The sequence below is a fragment of the Lepidothrix coronata genome, unplaced genomic scaffold (assembly GCF_001604755.1).
Source record: "Lepidothrix coronata isolate B3197 unplaced genomic scaffold, Lepidothrix_coronata-1.0 Scaffold29, whole genome shotgun sequence".
Taxonomy (NCBI): domain Eukaryota; kingdom Metazoa; phylum Chordata; class Aves; order Passeriformes; family Pipridae; genus Lepidothrix; species Lepidothrix coronata.
The window spans coordinates 1,342,024-1,362,311 of NW_016690209.1; the positions used below are offsets into that span (position 1 = coordinate 1,342,024).

The window sequence follows — 20,288 nt, forward strand, 5'->3', positions numbered from 1 at the left end:
GCATCTGTTTAATATATACGACATTAGAATTTAATTTTACCTCTGTGACGCTTTTGTGTAGCTGCAGTGTTACAGAGGAGCACATAAGCATAGTAGTGCAGTGTCAGCAGGTGCATGCCACCAAATTACTGCTTTTAATTTGCATATTCATCTGCTAAGAAGCATGTCATTATCATATCAAAGGGATACTAAGCAACATCTAGCTTCGAGAGATGTGGCATAGTTTCAATACGAGCAATTAATGCAAGATGAGGACTCTCTTTTTGTCATGTCTCCTAGGGCTAGCTGTAATCGGGCTTATTATTGGATACCAATAAGACTGAGGTACCAGTTGGCAGAGAATGACAGAAGTACAGAAAAACAGAGCTGTATGAGGCGTCTTAACTACACACTTGATAGCAAACCAATTCTCTGGTCACTTTTTGAAAACAAAAGCTGCTACTATCTGCTGAATAAGTCTGATCAAAGATAAACACTGTATGTAGCATATCTTTAAAGGGAGACCAAAAAGAAAAAGTTAAACCAAAATAGGCTATATTTTCAATGAAATGAATAAGTAAAGCTGACTAACAAAATGTAGACTTAGGGTGCTTAGAATTCTATTTTCTTAGAGAAATGGATTTATAAGTAAGCTTTTATTGCAAAGATCCTTATTGCAATAGGTCACTACTCCACTAGACAAAGGGGGTAGGTGCAGATCATACATTTGAGAAGGATGGCAGGTCTCATGTCACTGTCCTGTGTGAGTCATTGTGCTTTGTCAGAGCTCCCAAATAATAGGAAAGTAGATGGAATCCTAAGTGTTGAAAAATTGATATTCAAAAATAGAATCCTATCACTTTCTCTGGTGGACTGTTTCGAGAAAATATGCCAGAAAAAAAAAATAGTTGCTCCTCTTCATAGTTATGAAGAGATTTAACTAAGGACATCTTGGGCAAGCCTGGGGCCTGCTGTGCTTCAGCTTGCTGTGTCCAGTATGTAGGGAGAAATAGAGGAGCAAGGCAAGCATACAAGGATATTTCTGTAGTGTATCCTCTGAGCTTCCACCATTTGGTAGGGTCCTACTGAAACTGATTTGATGTCTGTGTTCAACAGCTGTAAACTTTGGGCAACACTCTATACTCTGGCAAAGACAAATGGGTCCTAAAATGTGATTGCTGGTAGATTCTTCAGACTGGTGTTTCAGAGGAACAACTTTAGCCGTGAACTGGGTAACTACATTTCAGACTTTGGTCAAGAACATTTCTGCTATCATTTATCTCTTGTAGTTTAGCTCTTTTGAGAAACCTAAGCTCTACAATCATCAAAATGTGGTCAGTTTTCGTCTCCATGATCTAAGGCTCTTGTTCGTAATGGTGAGAGTTTAGTATTGCCAGTGTAAAAAGGACCCTGAACTACGCTGACCCACTTCACTTTTTCAAAGAGAGGGAAACTTTTCCTCTTTTTGTCACTGGGCCGATATCTTTCGATACATATTAGGTGTTTAGGAAGTCCTCCTTTGCATCTTTTAGTACTTATAACTCCATTCTTGCCACTGAGAGAGATTAATTTGCATGAATTATTTCTAATAATTTCAATAAGACTAGGACTTTACCCTCTTTGGGCACTGTTGAATTGGATTCATGGCTGTAGCTGCCCCAGTCTTCATGATAATAATCAGTTGTTAGTGGCAGTTAGTCATTATATTGTGGGAATGAGAAAGCAGCTGTAATGTTTAAATATCATGATTATAAGGTTAGTAGTAGTCTTTCATGATTTATGCAATTATGTATAGGTACAATGACATGTGCTTCATGTCAGCAATATGAATACAGATAAACAAAAACGATGTGCCACGTACAGATATAGTGGCTTTTGTCAGCTTTTCTAAACAACTTTCGTAGTATTTCATAGCAGGTGTTAATAGTCAGCATTTTACAACTTATCTTGGTACACTTAGAGTAAGATTATTTCATAGTCCTTTACTGTCTCACTAGATTAACTGGATAATCTTAGCATTGGCATTTCTCTACATTTTGAACACTTGGGAATTGACTGTTAAAAAAGTTTTCTGTCTGTCCTATCTATACTAGTGATTGTCATATTATGACTCACTTAATGGTTGACAATGGGAAATTAAAGGAACTTACAATTTCTATTAATAACCTCTGTGAGATCTTGTATACTGTTTCAGTGCTTCAAAATCTCATAGGCAAAGCTGGAACAAAAAAATTTCAAATGCAAATGATACCATTTACCATTATGGGAGAATAAAACAAAAAACTAAAGATTTATATATTTTGAAATAATCATAATAAAAAAAGAAAATCCAGAGGTAATTTAGAGGTCTCCACTAGAATTCATCGAGGACAACATCTCACTTTCTTTTTACAAAAGAATCTCCGAAAGGTCTCTAGTGGGGAAAAAAAAAAAACAAAACCGAAACACCAAACCAAATAAAAACTTAGTTTTTCTGAAGCAAAGTTCTGTCTTATAAATCCTGATTTTCTAATTTTTTCCATAAGTGCTGAAAAAGCTTTGTTAAATGAAAAATTAATGTTGCCCTCGTGAAAATATATGGGCTTCTCACCAAGGGCTAAATTTTTCTCGAGCTTTTGGAGACATGAATCCTATGCTATAGCCTTAATCTAGATGTTTTCATTCCAGCAAAACTTTCTGTAATAGAAGTAAATGTTACTGATGGAAAAAAACCACATAATTTGGGTTTCTTGTTAAAATTTCCAGCTATAGTTGTAATTTGGAAGAAGGATACCTTAATAATATACCTGATTGTTACTTTTCTCACTTTGCAGTTAAGGATTTATAAAGTGATGCTGAATACTTTATATTCCTTGCAGACTCAGTTTTGTCACCTGTAAAATGATTATATTCTCCTCTTCTGTAAAGTGCTATGAAATGTTATTATTTACTAAAATAATAAATCATATACATTTGAGAAGTTGCTATACTTTTATTGTCATAATCTGTATGAAAATAAGGCAACTCTAACTGATATTTTGGCTTCAAGATTTGACTCAAGAATGGGCTCTACATTGTGTGAAATTATCTTTTTTGGTAGCATTAAAAAAGTATATTGAAATAGTCAGGGAAAAAAGATATTTTTGAGATATTATTGCTTATTTACTTTCTTGAGGTTTAACACAGTAGAAACCAGTATGTAGTAAATTATTACAAGGTACAACTGAGAGAAGAAAAATGAAAATATTGGGGAGTTTCCTTGTTATATTACAGTATATAATTTTTAATTCTGCTTACAGTTTGGCATACTCTTGTTTATGAGTATAACCTCACATTATAGTACAGGTAATTAGCAAATCTGTACACTCAAAAACTCAGAGTATTTAATAAAATGGATCTAAACTATATTTCCTTGTAATTAGAAGATATACACTGTTAAAGTAAAAGTTCTTCAAAGTACTACTGAGAAAACTGGACAACCTTTCAGTCTCCTACACTGAGTTACGTTTACCTGCATTCGGTCTTGCCTCTCAAGTCATTTTTAATTGCATATGAAGGAACTGATTACGTTTACTTTAGGTGAGCATTATTAGTTTTAGTTTTAGGTGAGCATTATTAGTTTTAGTTTTAGGTGAGCATTATTAGTTAGGCGACACATTAGTAACATTTCCAAGTTACTAATGTATCCTCCAAGTTGGAGGTTTATGTTGTTATTTCTAATGTCACTGTTGTAAACAATACTGCACATTAATTTCATTCCTAAAATTAATTGGAGTGTTGATATGGGTCATGCCTTTAGCAGCATTTCTCTCCAAGACTGAAAATACCGTGTGAAATATGTGTTTAATTTTTGCACAGTGTGTTTTTACTGAAGCATAACTATAATATCCAAGTACAGCCAGAGGCAGTCTGGCCGTGGTGCAGACTGTGCCATGGTGTTGTTCACCCCGGTTGCTGAGGAGCAGTAACAGATTATGAAATGCGTCTGTGAGTTGTAACAGATGATCTGTGCACGTTTTTCTGATGCATACTGTGATAGTGTGATAGAAGGGCTCAACTGAAGCAGATAAACTCATTTTTCCAATGACATTTTCGACTTGGGGGTTGAAGGAGGAGAGCCCTGAGTTGTAAGACTAGAACCCCATTGCTGTGATAACAGTAAAATATACAGTAAAATCTGAGCTCAATCTGTCACTGTAACAAACATTCACCAGTCGCGGAGCATTTTCCTTGCAATCCCAGATCAATGTATCTCTCTGGTGTCACTAACAGGGTCTCACTGTTAGGAGTGATGGTTGGCTCGAGCCAGCCCATCCTTACATGTGACTTTCTGCTCTCTTAGGGTCCAGTCCCGCCTGGCAGTGAATATCCTCAGCTCCCTTTGATGATTTCAGCGGGAGCTGGAGGACCTCACAGGAGGATACTTGATGCCTTGCAAGATCAGACACTGATAATTGAATCAGGCAAGATAGTGGTGCAAGAAAATTGTTTCCTTTCCAATTTTACTCTGCTGAAGTCAGACAGATTTTCCACAGCATGTTTGTAAGTGCCCAGGGCCAGATCCTACAAGATAATACTGAATTTTTGCAGTTGTCATTTTCTTCATTAGGAAGTGAGGGCCCTCATCTGGTTGCTGGATTGGGCCTGTTTTATTATACTTCATTATTTCTTACCATAAGCAAAACTGTTATTTCTCTCCAAATATACTGAAGCAAGTGTTGTTTCTTGTAAAGATCACAGATCATCTTCAGAGTTGAACAGAAATGACACTACTGACTATGTAGTACCAGATATCGTTACTCATAAATAAAGTTTCACATGCATTTATAAAGTAGCAGAATTTAGGCAAATTATAACTCCAAATTTTGCAGATTTATTTAAAATAGATGGATGGTAAATGCTTTGAAATAGTAATATGCTGGTTAAAATGAAAAGGTTGATGTAAGAGTGAATTAAATCACATAATTTTCAGCATGATCTTTCTAATACAAATGGAATTACTATAAATAGACTGTGGTTATATTGTCAAGTAATGCGTTCAGTTATGCCAGACTAATAACTCCTCAGCTATGTATTACTCTACATTGTTTTAATATCAGTAAATGTTCTAATCGGCTCAGCTGTAGCTTGTGGACATAACACAATGGCTGACCATGAAAAGTACATTTTAACTTACCAGTTTTCATTTAATGTTTGCATTTTTATCCTCTATATAAGATATAGCAACGCTTCTAATAACTTTTTCCCCTCTAACATATCTTTGCTGATTCTGCATGGTAAAACCATCTGATTTTCCAGTGTCAAATGTTTTTTACTTAGTCTTTCATGTATGAACTTGGCAGTTAACAACTGAGAACTTGGTGATGATGAATAAGGTTGCATATTTTCAGTCTTCTCCCTCATTGTCTTTTCTCTCTAACCAAGACTCAGCAGGTGAGACTTCAGTCCACCAATACGAGGCTCTTTTTTCCAAAGAATTATCCTCCTGCCAGCTGTGTCCTGCTTTCAAAGGACATGTGAAGCCATTCTGGAACTTGAGACATGAGTGACTCGAAGGAGAAGAAACCAGAAACTGCCTCTGCTGTGATCATTACAAATCACTCATGAATGAATGCTCGGAGATACTTAACCCCTGTATGACTTCATCAGTTGTTCAAGCATTAATTCTACCAGTGCACTGATGACTTTATTCACAGTTTGCAAAGAGCATATTGAAGCCCTTAGCTGAGTGATTTAGTCAAGGCTGTATATTTGACCATGCAGGAGATAATGTTAGATCCCAGGAGCTCCTGATTCTTACACATAGGCCTCTATAGTAGTAGAAAAAAAGGACTAATGACTGAACAGACATGTGGAAGACTTGCAGCCCTCTAGGAGAGTTAGCCAAACATAATGTAATATGGACCACTTTGAGTCAATATTGCATGGAATAGTTATATGACAAGATCTTTTTCCCTGCTGGCACCATAAATGCTAATAAAGCTTTTGGCACTAGTATTAATTTCTGGTATTAATTTATCTGCTGGAACAAGGTGTGGTAAATCTTGTAAAGAAAAGACATTCCCAGCTTGAAAGCATATTGCTGTGTTTTTCCTGGGAGGGCCTGCCTTTCTCATATAAACTAGAGGGTCTGGAGACTTCTAGGGACTCCTTTTTTTCAGGTGTTGTTTTGGTTTGGGTTTGTTTTTGGGTTTGTTGTTTGGTTGTTTTTTTTACTGTGGTAAACTGAATGAAAAGATTCAATACAAGAAGCAATAAGAAATGAAGATCAGGTGGTTCTGTACAAGAAAACTACAAGATTGAAAGGAGCAGATCATTATATGTGAACTGGGAAAATTATTTATGTATTAATGTCTATGATTTGATCCAATGAGAATTTACTGGCTTTTCCAGCAATAGACAGTCTCCTCCTCCCTTCCTCCCTTTCCAAGCTCCAAAACAATTCCATCAATATTAGAGCATAGAGGCAATGGAGGAATGGTAGCCAATGTTCTTCTAAGTGAGCCCCCAGAAGAGACTGATGAGGCAGCCCTCAGTCTGCCAGAGGTGACTGTGCAGTGAGGTGCCCCCAGATAACTCAGAGGCTGTATTATCTGCTCATATGATCCTAAGTTTCCTGATTATCTATGAACTCAGAGTATCTGCAATCCTTCCTCCATATCACTTATCTTTTTGTTGTCCCCAGCTGATAATGCCTGTCAGGTTTTTCACGTTACCATAAACTGAAGTTGCTTCATTTTCTTTTGTGAGTGAATCCCACACTCTTCTCTCTCCTTGTTTACCAAACAAGTGGTCTATTCCCATAGAAAAATAAAATAAAAAGCCAAACCAAAAAACCCCAAACCTCTTCCTTGTGTTATCTGTAAAATTTTAGTGGTGAATAAATGTATAACGAGAGAAGAATTTCTAAACTCCATGGAGTCCATTGAAGACTACATGAAGGATCCTCAGTTATTATGGAGATTAGCACCAATATAAAATACAAATACAGGTAAATACATAATGAAAGGAAAGAGGGACAAAAAGAGCAACAAAACAAGAACTCATATTGGAAACAAAACAAAACAAAAACTAAAATGCATGCCTTCATCTCTAGGCAGCCATGGCATTTTCCTCACAATCATTATTTCATCTTTCCCACTTTTCTTCTGTCCAAGATATAATTCTGTCTACAGTATAAGATATTTGGGCTTGGTTTTGCTTACAGAAAGAAATATGTTATATTTTTGGGTGCTGAAAAGAAATTACATACTAGTGCTATAAAATTTTTCAGTGCTGTTACAATGTGTAGCTGCTTTGTGTACATCCGAAGGAACCAGTTCTGTGGTGGATTACCTTGGCAATACTCTCCTTCTCCCTTTAAGTGCTGTCTTTATTTACACAGAGTTTCTTAAAATCCATATCTTAAAAATCCTTTCTGAAATAGTCAAAAAACTACTTGATAGTCATCAGGCTTGATAAGGAAACATATCTTTGTAAATATTCATATGTCATTAATAGTTATATAAGCCTACCTGCCAATGCTTAGATTAACTACTTATTTATATACATCTAATCAATAGAGAATCCCATCATCATAAGCAATTCAGTTTTTTTGGATCTTCATAATTTTTGAAAGACAAGATGAACTATTCCAAACACAGAATGATGTGCCATTATTTCCTGTATAATGCCTCTGTACTTGGTGTTCCTTTGGTTTTATATTGTATGTTGTACCAAGGGCTTTTCACCGTAGAAACTGTCTTTGAGTTATTTGCATCCTTGGCTTTGGGTCCGAGTGGATTCCAGCTGGCGGTATTTGTGTTTCCTGTTTATTTGATTTAGCATTATTGTTGATATTACTGGAAGTAGATTTTGTGCTACTGCAATGTGTAGTAGAGTGGAAAATAAAGTCATAAACATGGTAGATGGTAGCCTCAAATGCTGCTGCTAGTGGGATTGAATCAGTACTTTGAAACTGGGTGTTTTGCTCTGGAAATACTTTTTTCAGCATTTACATGTGAAGCAGTAGCTTTTCCATCTGTATGTATTTTTCATCCTGTGGTCATGGACAGGCAGAGAATATGAGCTACTTGGCCTTTCAGCAAAAGATGTTTCTTGCAGTATGAAGGGCTTTGGGATTTATTTATTTATTTTCTCTGATCACTTGGAACAGGATCCCAGGCAATGTCGATGTGGCAAAGATCTGGGGCAAAAGTAGTTAACTTCTGCATATGGAAAAGTCTTTCAATGTATGTATGTGGATGAATAGACTCTGAAACCTCCAGCACCCATGGACTGGAGTTCATGGAGTTCATTTGTGCTCCCTGTGGATCAGGAGTAAAGATCTACAGTCCATCTGCCAGCGAACAAAAGCATTTCTTATTTTGCACTGACATAGTTTCTCTGATAATAGGTCTCTTAATAGCATGAATTTGTAAATCAAAACTACAGTAAATATATCAACGGTACAATACTTTCCATGTCTAAATAAACAGGGTTTTTTCACTTTCACTTTTATCTTCAGGATGTCAAGCAAGAGATTAGAAGGCAATTTTCAAACTGAAGGGGGGGAGGGGAACCATGATGTTATTCTGCAGAAGTTATTTGATTGCTCTTCATAGTCTTTTCATTACAATTGGCATTTAGAAACTCAACCACACATGCCGCTCCACACCTTTCTACATGATACTGTTTCTTCCTGTTCCCCTTATCTGTAACTGTGATGATGCACAGCTTTCTCCTATTTCTTTCTTGTGGGTTTGTGCAGTTTCTTGATGTTTGTGACAGGCCACGATAGGGGAAGCTTTTATCACTGTGGGGTTTGGAGGCCTCAGTAAATTGAAAATTGCAAATGAAATCCACTGGGCTTGAATTCATCAGCTATTATGTCAGATGACCTTTGGCAGCTGCTGATAAAAATGAGAGAATGTTAGCTCTGATCCAATTTTCAGCACTAACCATTCCTTTTCAAATCCATTCACAGTCAGGCAGCAGACACATGGGAAGTGAAAATGATAGGGTTTGAAGAGAGCTGCATTGTGTTGCAGATTAAGATTTTCTCCCCCTATTTCTAGAGGTCGGCCCCCAGGCCCCTGTCTGGTATCTACCTATTGTCCAATCAGTTTCAATATCTGCTTTAGAGGACATGTTAGCCATCCTTACAGATAAGTGCTTACAGGAGAAAATGTTGGACTTAATAGTTTTGCTTAGGAGGCATCAAGGGTCACAGTGTACCAATATTGACTGGCACATGTTAGTTTAATCTGACATTCTTAGGAATGTGACACTAGATTCTTTCGGAGTTGTTGATCTCTGAGATTTTTGTTCCAGGTCTAGGTTTTATAAATTTTATTTTCCTGTAACTGTTTATATTCATGAGCCACTGATATTCATAAAAAAGTCTGCCATAGCTGGGCCTAGGGGGCCCTCACCTTGTATCCCTGTCTTATGGGTTACATAAATTATGAAACCAGAGCTGCGTGTTGGTTCTGTGCTCTTTCTTCTTAGAGAAGACTGGGAAGATGTAGCCATTTTGTCTGCACTTGTACACTATGCACTGTGGAAAATTAAATAATTAAGGTTTCAAACCAAAATTAATGTAATAAATGTAATTTTTTATCTGGGCTAGGTGTGAATTTTGACTTCAAAGATCTTGGAGTTGTGCAGCCCCTCCCTCTGCCTTTGGCTTCCTGGAGAATGAGTGCACTCAGTACCTCCAGCAGTTGCTCAGGGGCTCAAGGGCTGAACCCTCATTTAGAATGACCTTTTAAACCAACATAATGTCAATGTATGTGTCCCACTCCCCATCAGCTTTTTTTTCTACCTAGTTTAATAAGGAAAAGAGTGAAACTGTGGACTCTGTTCCCTTGGAAAAATACTGTATGTCATGAAAATTTAAAAGTTTTAGAATAGTACCTTCTACTGCTTAGTTCTTCAGTTTTTATAGAGGCATAGCTCCCATTGAATTCCCTTTTTAGAAGGCAATAATGATATGTAGATTGGACTTGTTTGGACAAGAATTCAAAAATCAGATTCCTTGACTGATCACACTGTCACTCTTCAAAACATCACTGCTAGGTCTTCATTGGAAAAGGTATTCCTAATATTCTTACCAAAATGTTTCAGAAGTACAATGCCATCTTAAAATTGCATACATTTTATATTTAACATTTTTACTGATTCCTTTAGCTAGAATGTGAATAAATATTCAGTGGCTCGGATGAATAAATAAAAAATTTAAGCTTAATTTATATCGTAAGGTAAAATTATTCCAAAGAAATTTTACATTAATATTACTAAAACCTAAGTGTTGATTTTTAGAATAACTCTAATTAAATATTAGAAATATTCAAAATATTAGAATAACTAAAGTTTCTAGAGGTTTAAATAGCAGAAAAAATATACTTGCTTCTGTGTAACTATTGGTGGTCTAAAAATTGGAGAATGAGAAACAATCCCACTGTTTTAAAGATTAATCTGGAATACACATGAGCAGCATGCTCATTAAATTAATGCTAAAATAAATCTTATGTAGTTACATTTTACTTATTTCTCTATATCACATAGAAAATCATTTCAGTTATAAGTCTAGCTGTACCCTTTTATCGTGAGCAAAAGGTATAGTTGACTCAAAGAAATCACCTATTTTGCATTATTATGTTGTCATATTTTCCAAATTGTAATCTTAAGACATAAAATTTGCATAGCAATCATTATTATCCTTAGGTCTGTTCACATCAGAATCCTTGGGAAATCTGACTGCATATCTGAACTTTTCCTCCCTTCTCTGTCCCTCCAGACAGAATAGAAAAGTTCTGTCTCCATTTTCTTCCCCATTCCCACGAGTTTCTGACCTCTACAATGGTATCTCTTAACACTTTGCAGTTTTCCTATCACAAATAAGGAATATTCAGGAAATCTCAACAAAGCCGAAGCATCTGTCTGTTAAATATGTGCTATATGAGAATAAGATTTTTTAAAAAATAAAATTCGTTTCCTGGAAGCAGGTGTTTACCAAACCAGGCCCGGGCTGGTTGGTGGTCTGGAGAGGGCTTTGGTTTCACTGGTGTTTGTGCCTGTCCCCAGGTGCTCCATGATTGTGGCTATCCACAGTGTCCCAGGAGGTTGACTTTTCTTCTAGGAGTCCTAGAGTATAAGGAGCTGCTGCTAGTCATTCATTCGTTTGCTTTTAAGCATCATTATAAACTTCCTATGACTGTGTTCTTTTATGAGGAAAAATTGGAATTTGTTTGGGTAGAGGAAAATAGTGATATAGGTGAGATTTGGATGACTTCTTATGTATCTCTCAGTTGAACCTTGTTACTCACATTTTAGTTTTGGTCTTTAGTAAGTCAAGGAATAATGCAATTGGAAACTGTTGCTTGGACTTACAGTCAGAAAAGACAACTTTATGTGATGCTTGCAAAGCATGTGTTGGGTACAGTTGATTTAAACCACAGCTATGTCTACTTTCAAAACAAATACTCAATTTCAAAAGCCATTAAAAAATGTTCTAACAAAATTTAGCGTGATTGTTTGGAAGTTATTCCAGAAAATAGAGAATGCAATAATGCCAACAGGTTTTTGTTTGTTTGTTTGTTTTGTTTTTTAATGAGGTTTAAATGGATCTCATTTTTGGATCTATATTTTCTCTTAAACATTCCAAGACATCTTAAGGTGTTTAGTAATTTATTAAAATATATGGCATTTGAATTTTTGTATTCTCCTACTTAAAATTGAATGCTTTTTTCTACCAAAGTTTTACTGCTAATATTTTGTTAGGTAAACTATCCTTAAACAGTATTAAAAAACCTTTCCTTTAAATCCTGTAAACCCGTTCCAGCAGTATGTTTAAAATGTGGTGTTAATGATTGTGGCAACCTTAAAAAGAGTTTTGATGAAAGTGAAGGCAGTTCACATTAAGCATCCAGTGAAATGCAGTCCAAAATGTGTTCGTAACCCACTATGTTTCTGAAATAACAAGGATACATAGAGGGCTTGAAGTGCCTCAAGTGACAGAAGAAATGTATTTCTCTTTGAATAAACAATGATTTCTGTGCAGAATTGTCTAAGAGGTGTCTGATCCTTCCCTATCCATCACCTCCCTGGCCAGAGCAGTGCAAGGACTGGCTCAGGGACCACCTTCCCTGTTATGTCCTGTTTCTTTGTGTCTTCTCTCAGGCTTCTTGTGTTCCTGTACAACTTGTGGACCCAAATTGGCTCCTAATATTTGCAAAGTTTTATAAGTCTCAATGCTAAGAGGTTATATCCATCAAAATATGGGTTGGGATTTGTTTAACTTTCTGTGTTTTACATATATTAGTGATTTTAAAACAAATAGTAATTGGTTAAGTCTAATTATAATCCAAGCAACATTAGTTTTTTTATTTCTTTGGCATGTTTTCTTTTTATAGTGTGATTGTAAATGAAGTTAAAATCTAATGCTGGACATGTATTAGAGAAACTATTTAATACTGCACCCACATCCTTGTATTATTATACAACAAAGTTTTGAGAAATCCTTGGTCAAAATGAAATCCAAGTGCTACTTATTCAAGAAACATGTAATGAGAAAGAATAGAACATTTATCCTGCTTAGTTTACAGTTTAATTAAGTGGAAAAAAAAGAATTAATGGCAAAGAATAGTGGTGGAGAGCGAAACAAGCACGTAAATATGCAGGCACACATAAAATTTTTTAATTTTTTTTTACATTTATGTATATATAAATGTTGTTGTTCTAAGCAGGTGCTGTGGTCAGGAGAATAGGTGAAGAACATGCTTTAAAATAGCAAAAGCCTATATTTTTGCCTGATCCATCTTCCTGATTTGTTAGAGGACCTTTTTCAATTTGCAGTTTGATTTTGTCTGATGTTTATATGTCGTCATCTAAACATAAACACCAACATATGGCAGATAAATACTATTTTATTTTTGTTTTCTCAGCTTCCATTGATTCATAGACTCATTTTCATAAAAATATTTTTTCCTAAAAAGGGTAGTATAATCAATATTTGTTAAGTTAGTTTTTCAAAGCATTAGTCATTCTCACAGATGACTTTTTTCTGCAGTGTTCAACATGACTCACTTCTGGAAAACCCATTTCATCAACAATGCTTTTCTCATCCTGGTTTTGAGAAAAATGAGGTCGTTTGAAGAATTATAAAGAAGTATCATTTGGGGAGTATTTATCATATGGAGGTTGATGTTTGTCTCCTCGGGCTCTTTACTGCTTAGGAGAAGAGCACTAGATGTGTGGATGAAAATCCAGAATAATTCACTGAAGTCACTGGCATTATTCCAGGGCATGTTGGTGTAACTATGATTAGGTTTTGGTCACTTACTGTTTCCTGTGTTTTTCACAATGTGAGATGTGCAGTTGCCATTTTAATAATCCTGCATAGAGTCACCAGGAATTTTGCCAGTGCCATGTCGTGTGTTGAACTGCTGACTCCATCGATGAGCATTTCATGTGTGCAAGTCTCTTTTTAAATGATCCATCAATGATGACACTTGTATTGAAGCTTGTAGAGCAATTAATGCTGCTGTTAAAGAAAATGTATTTGCATCTCTTTAATAAGGACATCTGGGGGAAATGCTGATCCTTCTGTTTAAAAATCTTTCCTTGAATGTTCAACATCAAAGGTTTATAGGCAACGTTCCTGTACATGCAGATGGAAAAGATACAGAGAAATACTAAAACATACTAAAATCTGATTTTGTCTTGGGAATGACCACTCATTCAAAATTAGATAATATATTGGACTTCCTCTCTTTACTTGAATTAGTTAGGAGCCCTTAAATTGGACATTAGCATATATGAAAACATCCTTTCTTATGGAAAAATCACAAATGGGAAAAAATGCTATTAGCTTCCTAGATATTTATTCCTTTGTGGAAAGAATATCACTCTTAAAATGGAAAATAGTAGGTTGTTCAAGAAGTTTAAGATTCTCAGGAGTTCTGTAGATAAAGTAGGCAGCCATCTGACAAATACAGAAGTTTGGCAAAGTTTCTGCCCCAGAGGTATTCCCTTGGCTACCTTTTCACAGTGGCATCATGTATTCCTGCAGTGTTTACTTTCTGTGGAGTTTGGGTGTATCCACTCCTTCAGATTTTCTCCGAAACAGAAGGTATGACCTTCTACGTGCACATGTACTTAAAAGGCTGCTATTGACAGTGAAGCAGACCAGTGGGTTCCCACCTCCCAGAGGTTTCAGCCCCTAAGGAGTATCAGTAAAGTCTTGGGAACAGGAGAGCCTGTACCAAAACTGCTGGGTTTTCTTCCTGATTCCTCCCTGTGCAGTTCAGCACCACAGAAACAGCTCTGTAGCATTTTGTAAACTAAAAGACATGGTTTGTAGCAAGCTGTCTTGCTGAAATTATCAAAATTGTTGGATGGTCTGTAATTATAATTTTCTATCTTCATCAGGTGAATTGCATGTTGGTTTTTTTTTCCTTTAGAGGATGCAGATGCTTTGCAAATGACTCCTGAAAAGGAGTTGTACAAAGGAATCAAGTTAATATCTTGGAAGTCTTTTGCTTATGTGATGCTGATATGCTGGTAAAATTACATAGTTAACAGTGTAGGAACAAGTGCAAAAAGCTAAGATGTCCCACAATACAGTTCAATGATCAGTAATTTTTATTTCATTTTTAAAGTGGTAAAGATGGTGACATGAACAGAAGAGAATGAGAGCTATGCTTGTTCCTCCTGTTCTGATTTTATGCCGGTTGTCCTTGCTCTCTTGTGCTGCAAATAGCTATGAAAAGAGATGTGGAAAGCGAGAAGAATTTCTAACAGATTTCTAAGATTTGTGACACCAGCCTTCTCTGACAAATGTTTTTCCTCACATTTGGGAATGAATGGAAGGAGAGCAGTTTCCAAATACTGTAGATCTTGGTCAAGATCATCTGCAATTGACTGTAATTTTTTTTTGGTAATTCTTTGTTGCTCTCATGTGACTTACAAGATAAGAAAAGATTTGCTTTTGAATTCAGTGGTTTTGTTTCAGACACACGTTCTGTGTGAAATTTGCTAACGTATGTTCTTCAGATCAGTGAATAATCTGAAATTCTATTATGAAATTTGCTACTCTAAAAGTTTTGGTGAACTGTTGCAAAACAAAGGTATATCTGTCTTGAAGCCTATTTGTGATTGATTCATAGACTGAACAGTATGATTTACAGTGATATTGAATTGTAATCTCAAATTCATTGTATTTAAATTGAGTCAGATAATTCATCAATGGCTGATTTCCTGGTAAAATTCGCTTTTTTTTTTTTTTATCTTATTCTACTTAAAAGAATGGATGACAATTACTTGCTAAATCAGATTTGCAACATATTAAGTGAAAACTAATGACAAGGTTTGTAATTTACAGAGGAATGAGTAATTCCTCTTCTCCTAGTCTCAGACCTGATTAATTCGCTATGCTATTATCTTCTGATAGTTTCCATTTTACTTTCTTTTTATAATTTTTTTGAAATAACAAATTTTTTCAAAGCACAGCAAATTAAAGCAAATTGATCCCTTCACTTGAGTTTTATATCCATCCTTCATTTTAAAGAATAAATTTAAGTTTCTGTATATAGAGATGGTAATAGATTAAATTTCATAAAATGACATGAAATATAGGATTGAAAGATGCAAAATCATCTTAAAAAATTATTAACAAATTCAGCATAATTTTTGAGCTGTATGTTGGCTCTGCCCTTGGTTCAATAAAGTGGTAATGCAATTTCCAGGTAGTTAGCCACTTCCTGTAGGAAAATATTTAAGGGGTTTTTTTTATTATTGTTAGATTTTTTTATACTCCCTGAAATTGTTTCTCTGTGTTATTATTATTTATCAGTAGAGAGCTTTGCAAGGTCTCATTCTGCTACAGTCAAATGCTGTAAAAAATGCATAGTGAGCCTGGCAGCTGGGAGTGTTGATGCCACACAGTGTCTCTCTATCAGTGGCATCTGGATGTGGGGTTGGCCTCCTTCCTGGGCTGTTGGCTCACTGCACTGCTGCCTATTCAGATGTATCTGTACTAAAGCATAATAAATTTACATATGTTTTGCATAAAGCTTTCAAGCTATTACTTCTGTGTCTCAGTTTGCTACAGTAAAGATTAATCAGAAGACAAAAGTATTATACCTAACAAACTGTTATCCACAAAGTATATTTTCATCTCTGTGCATTTTTATAAATGGATTGCTCAGGGCTTTTGCGTTTCTGGTGCAGGAATAAATGAAAATGGGGAATTGAATGACACATTGGTAAAAAAAAAAATAGAAATTATGTTTTCATTAATTTTAGACTGGAGGTTATTCCCATCTTCGTTTTGTTGTTAAAGAACAAATATTAGATGTATTTAAACTGTTTTCAAGTTTGGGGCTTATGGAGCTACTACTCATGTTGCTTTCTCCTTCAGTTCCTCCACTGTCCTTATTTCAATAAGGATGACTGGGAAGTTCACGGGAAATTGTTTCATACTGGGAGGTTCTCAGGTGAGCTAAATGCCACCCTTTGATGAAGCCCTTCCCCACAGTCGTCTGCACCTGAAAGAAGAGCTTGTGGAACATTTTCTGCTTAAAAGAAGGTTTGAAATTGATTAGACCAAGAAATGAAACCCTTTTTTTCTGCTGTTATTATAAAACGTGGGAGTGGAAAAAAAACAATCTGTTGGTTGATATGGATGTATGGCTGTGAGTCTGGTAGGAGAAGCAACAGGCCAGTTCCGTGTGTTCAGGGGTTTCCATTAAAGGTTCAAATGGCTGGAATATTTTGTGCTGTAGGCAAGGATATATGTTGTTATTTCCCTCCAGGAACTGACATGAACAGTAGTTTCTTTGCCTTTTTTTTCCTTCTCGTGTTTTCTGATGTGCTACATGATACAGGGAAATCTTTGCATTTAGGATGTATTTAATGACAATTATTTAATTACTTCTGGCTATATCCAGAAGTTGTTCTGAGGAAAATAGTGAGCTTTATTTTTCTAACAGACCAATCTTAGTGCTTAACACAGCTGAGCTGTCATGTGGACAGAGTGATGTATTAGGTATAGATGACCAGCTACTGGATTCTTTCACATGTACCTGGGAAACTCTGAAGTCATTACTTGTGATTTGTTTTATTTTTATTTGGCCTGGTAAAAGATTTGTTAGAAGAAGGCAGTGACATTATATCATGTTTAGAGTTTGAGAATAACATTGAATTGGTGGTAAAATCTGCATTTACTAGCATCTGTGAGTCTTTTCACTTTCTAATGCATGCCTTTTTGTATAAGAATATGTATTTTACCTAATCAGCATATCTGTAACCATGCACGAGGATGAAAAATGTAGTTTATGCTATCCAAAGAGTATCCTGATATAGCTCTCTATATCTATCTGGGAATCTATTAGATACTACTGTGCTGAGCATAGAGAAATCACTTAAATGGATAACTTTCATGCCCCATTATTACAGGAATTTTGTAAGTCTAAATTAATGAGAATGAAGTTGTCCTTCAGAAGAGATTCATGCATCTTTGATGGTGGAATGAAATTCTTACTTCCCATAGCAGTCAGGTATATGTCATAACCAATGACATAAGAAACAAAACTTTCAAGAGTTGATTTTTGGAATTACAGGCTTTGTAAATGTATCTCTATAAATATATATGTATATTTATATAATATTTATGTTTTTATCAATGCAGGCTCGTGTAAGTGTATATTTAAGTACCTTGGAAGAATATTTGGGAGTGCTGCTATGAGCTGGACATGGAACAAAGTATTTGTGACTATTCTAAATTTGCCTGCAGTTTTGAACTCCGCTAGGTCATCTCATTGAAATACCATTTTGAACTCTGAATGCACAGAAGAGAAACAAACATACTAGATTAAAACACTCTTCCAGTGTTGTCAGATAATTACCAAAAAGAAAGTGCCTACACTGGAAATATCAATAACTGTAATGTGTGAGATTTGTTAAAACACACAAACTCGCTCTCCACTGACTGTCACTAATATTTATTCGTCCGGTGACTGTTAATCACACCAAGTTTACAGTCCCGTGTAGCACCTGTCACAGGTGTTGATCATTAATCAGCTATTACAGCAGTTTATTCTGCTGCTGACAACTTGCAATTTTCTACTGATTCAGCTAGTTTGTCAGGTGGGAATTATGGCATAGCACATGTGACAAAACACATCACACATTTCTCTCTCTCTCCTCTCTCTCTCCCCCCTTCTTTTTTTTTCCCTTTTTTTTTTTTTTTTTTTTAATTTTCAGGCTTCTCTCTCTTCCTCTCTCTCCCCCTTTTTAGACAAACAATATCTGGGAACTCAGAAGTAATAAGGCGGAATGTATAATTAATTACCCAGCTTGCTCTAATTAGGGATGAATAAGTTGTGTCCCTCTCATCATCACAAATGTGGTGATGGGTAATACCAGTTTATGCTGTATTAACTGCAAATATGCAATCCTTCTGAGAGCACTTTTGTTGATGAATTTGATGAATGTGACAATAATTAGCAGAGACAGATGAGAGCTAAATTACTACTGACAATGTAATGCTATCCCGCTCGAGGGTCTGAGAACGTGGCAGGCTAACATGGCAGGGACCGGGGCCTCGTTTCTAATTAATAGTCGACTTTTTTTTTTCTTTTTTTTTTTTTTTTTTTTTTTTTTTGCCAGTGGGGAAAAAAAAAGGAGGAACGGTAATTGTTTTCGTCAAAGGCTGCAGGGAGTTATCAGGGTAATAAAGTTAATTAGCAGAACAAACATCCTTTCACTGCCTTACCAGATTGAGGAAAAGAGGGTAATTCAAACTGCAGAAAGATATGACTAGATGAGATGATAAGGAGAAAAATTTTACACAAGAGGCTAACAGAGAAGAATCAATTTTTTTCTTCATTTCTTTTGGCTTAGTCCATGGAAAGGAATTATACATTCTCTTCTTTCAGCTCATAAAGTTGCTTATGTAGAAAACTTCATTGTTATGATTTCTCCAATGGATGGGAAATGAAGTTAAGAAATATCATATTACATTGTTCCATTTTTTCAGGGCCTTCCAAATAGCAATTGTTTTGTTACATTATGTGCAATTTCCTTTTTATTAAAGTGACTTTTCCTAATATCCACGGCACTGTATTGATCTCGTAATGTTCTTCAAAAAGAAACCTGTTTTTACTTCGTCTCCAGGTCTTCAATGGACTCATTGAGTGTGGCCATTGTACTAGGTTCTGAAGTAGCTAGCTTAGAGTTTGAATTAGTTGATGGATTTCTTTGAGCAGCATTTCTTTTACTATCCTCTAGTGTAAGTATGAAAAGAAAGTCCTTGTTCCTGCCAGCGTTAATGCATGTGACTAGCTTTATGCATGAGTAGTCCCATTACATTGGCCTCCATTCAGTTACTTGTACACATAGGCAGGGCCAAGGTCCAAAAGGAGAGAGTCTTTCAAAAGTAGTAACATTGAGGTTTTTAGGTTACTTAGGATGGCAGTCCTTATTCTCATATATTTTCACTGATGTTACCATTTCTCCTGCAAGATTTTGGCCTACTTCCATGGTATGGCTGGCATCATACTCTACTCTGTTAGCACAAGCTAGATGCACATGTGGGCTTCCAGAAGCCCAGAAGATTTTGTAAACCCAGAGGGATATGTGGAAATAAAAATGTGTTCATATGATAAGGTATCGGAAAAAATAGTAGAAATACCAAACCGGGATGTGTCAGCTGCTTTGAGATGTCTGACCATGTTCCAGGCTTTACCATCTGTGGTAAACAGGAGGTCAAAGTAGTCTCCTGTCCAGAGAGACATAAGCAATCTACCTTGCATTTACTGCAAAAGAAAAACAAAAGGGTAAGTGGTAACTAAAGACCAGTTGGTATCCTGTAAGTTTACAGCCAGTGATATAATGTGCTGCTGTCTGTACCCTTGGTTACAGGCACTGCATTGTCCTTTCAAGCCATTGTGAAATACCTCTGACACAGATGGTTGGTCTCCTCCTGGCACAGGTAGGGGACTGGAGAGGGAGAGTTCATGTAAAGACACTGTGAGCTACAGGGCTCTTTCTTCCAAAGAGAAGGAGATTCTACTATCTTAGACCACAAAACAGTGAAACAGGATCCTAAACTGGGGGTTGATCCAAGTCTGCTATTTTGGTTCATGTGATGGCCATGGTATAACCAATGCAAATGAGAAAGCTCTGTATTTCCACTGCCATGCATCCTCTCCCTTCAACACAACAGAATGACCCAGACATCAGGAGTAGGAAAACTCCTGGTAAAATTGAGTGATTTGAGTATTCCTGTGTGACCTAAATTCCTTAGGTTGACCTTTGAAGAGAGTTTCCCATGAACTTTTCTCATA

General features: G+C 36.0%; 1 protein-coding gene across 2 annotated transcripts in view; it reads left to right on the top strand.

The window, feature by feature from the left end:
• The window catches only part of LOC108495262, a 268,389-nt gene that overhangs the window by 143,865 nt on the left and 104,236 nt on the right, over positions 1-20,288 (top strand). The window lies entirely within an intron of this gene.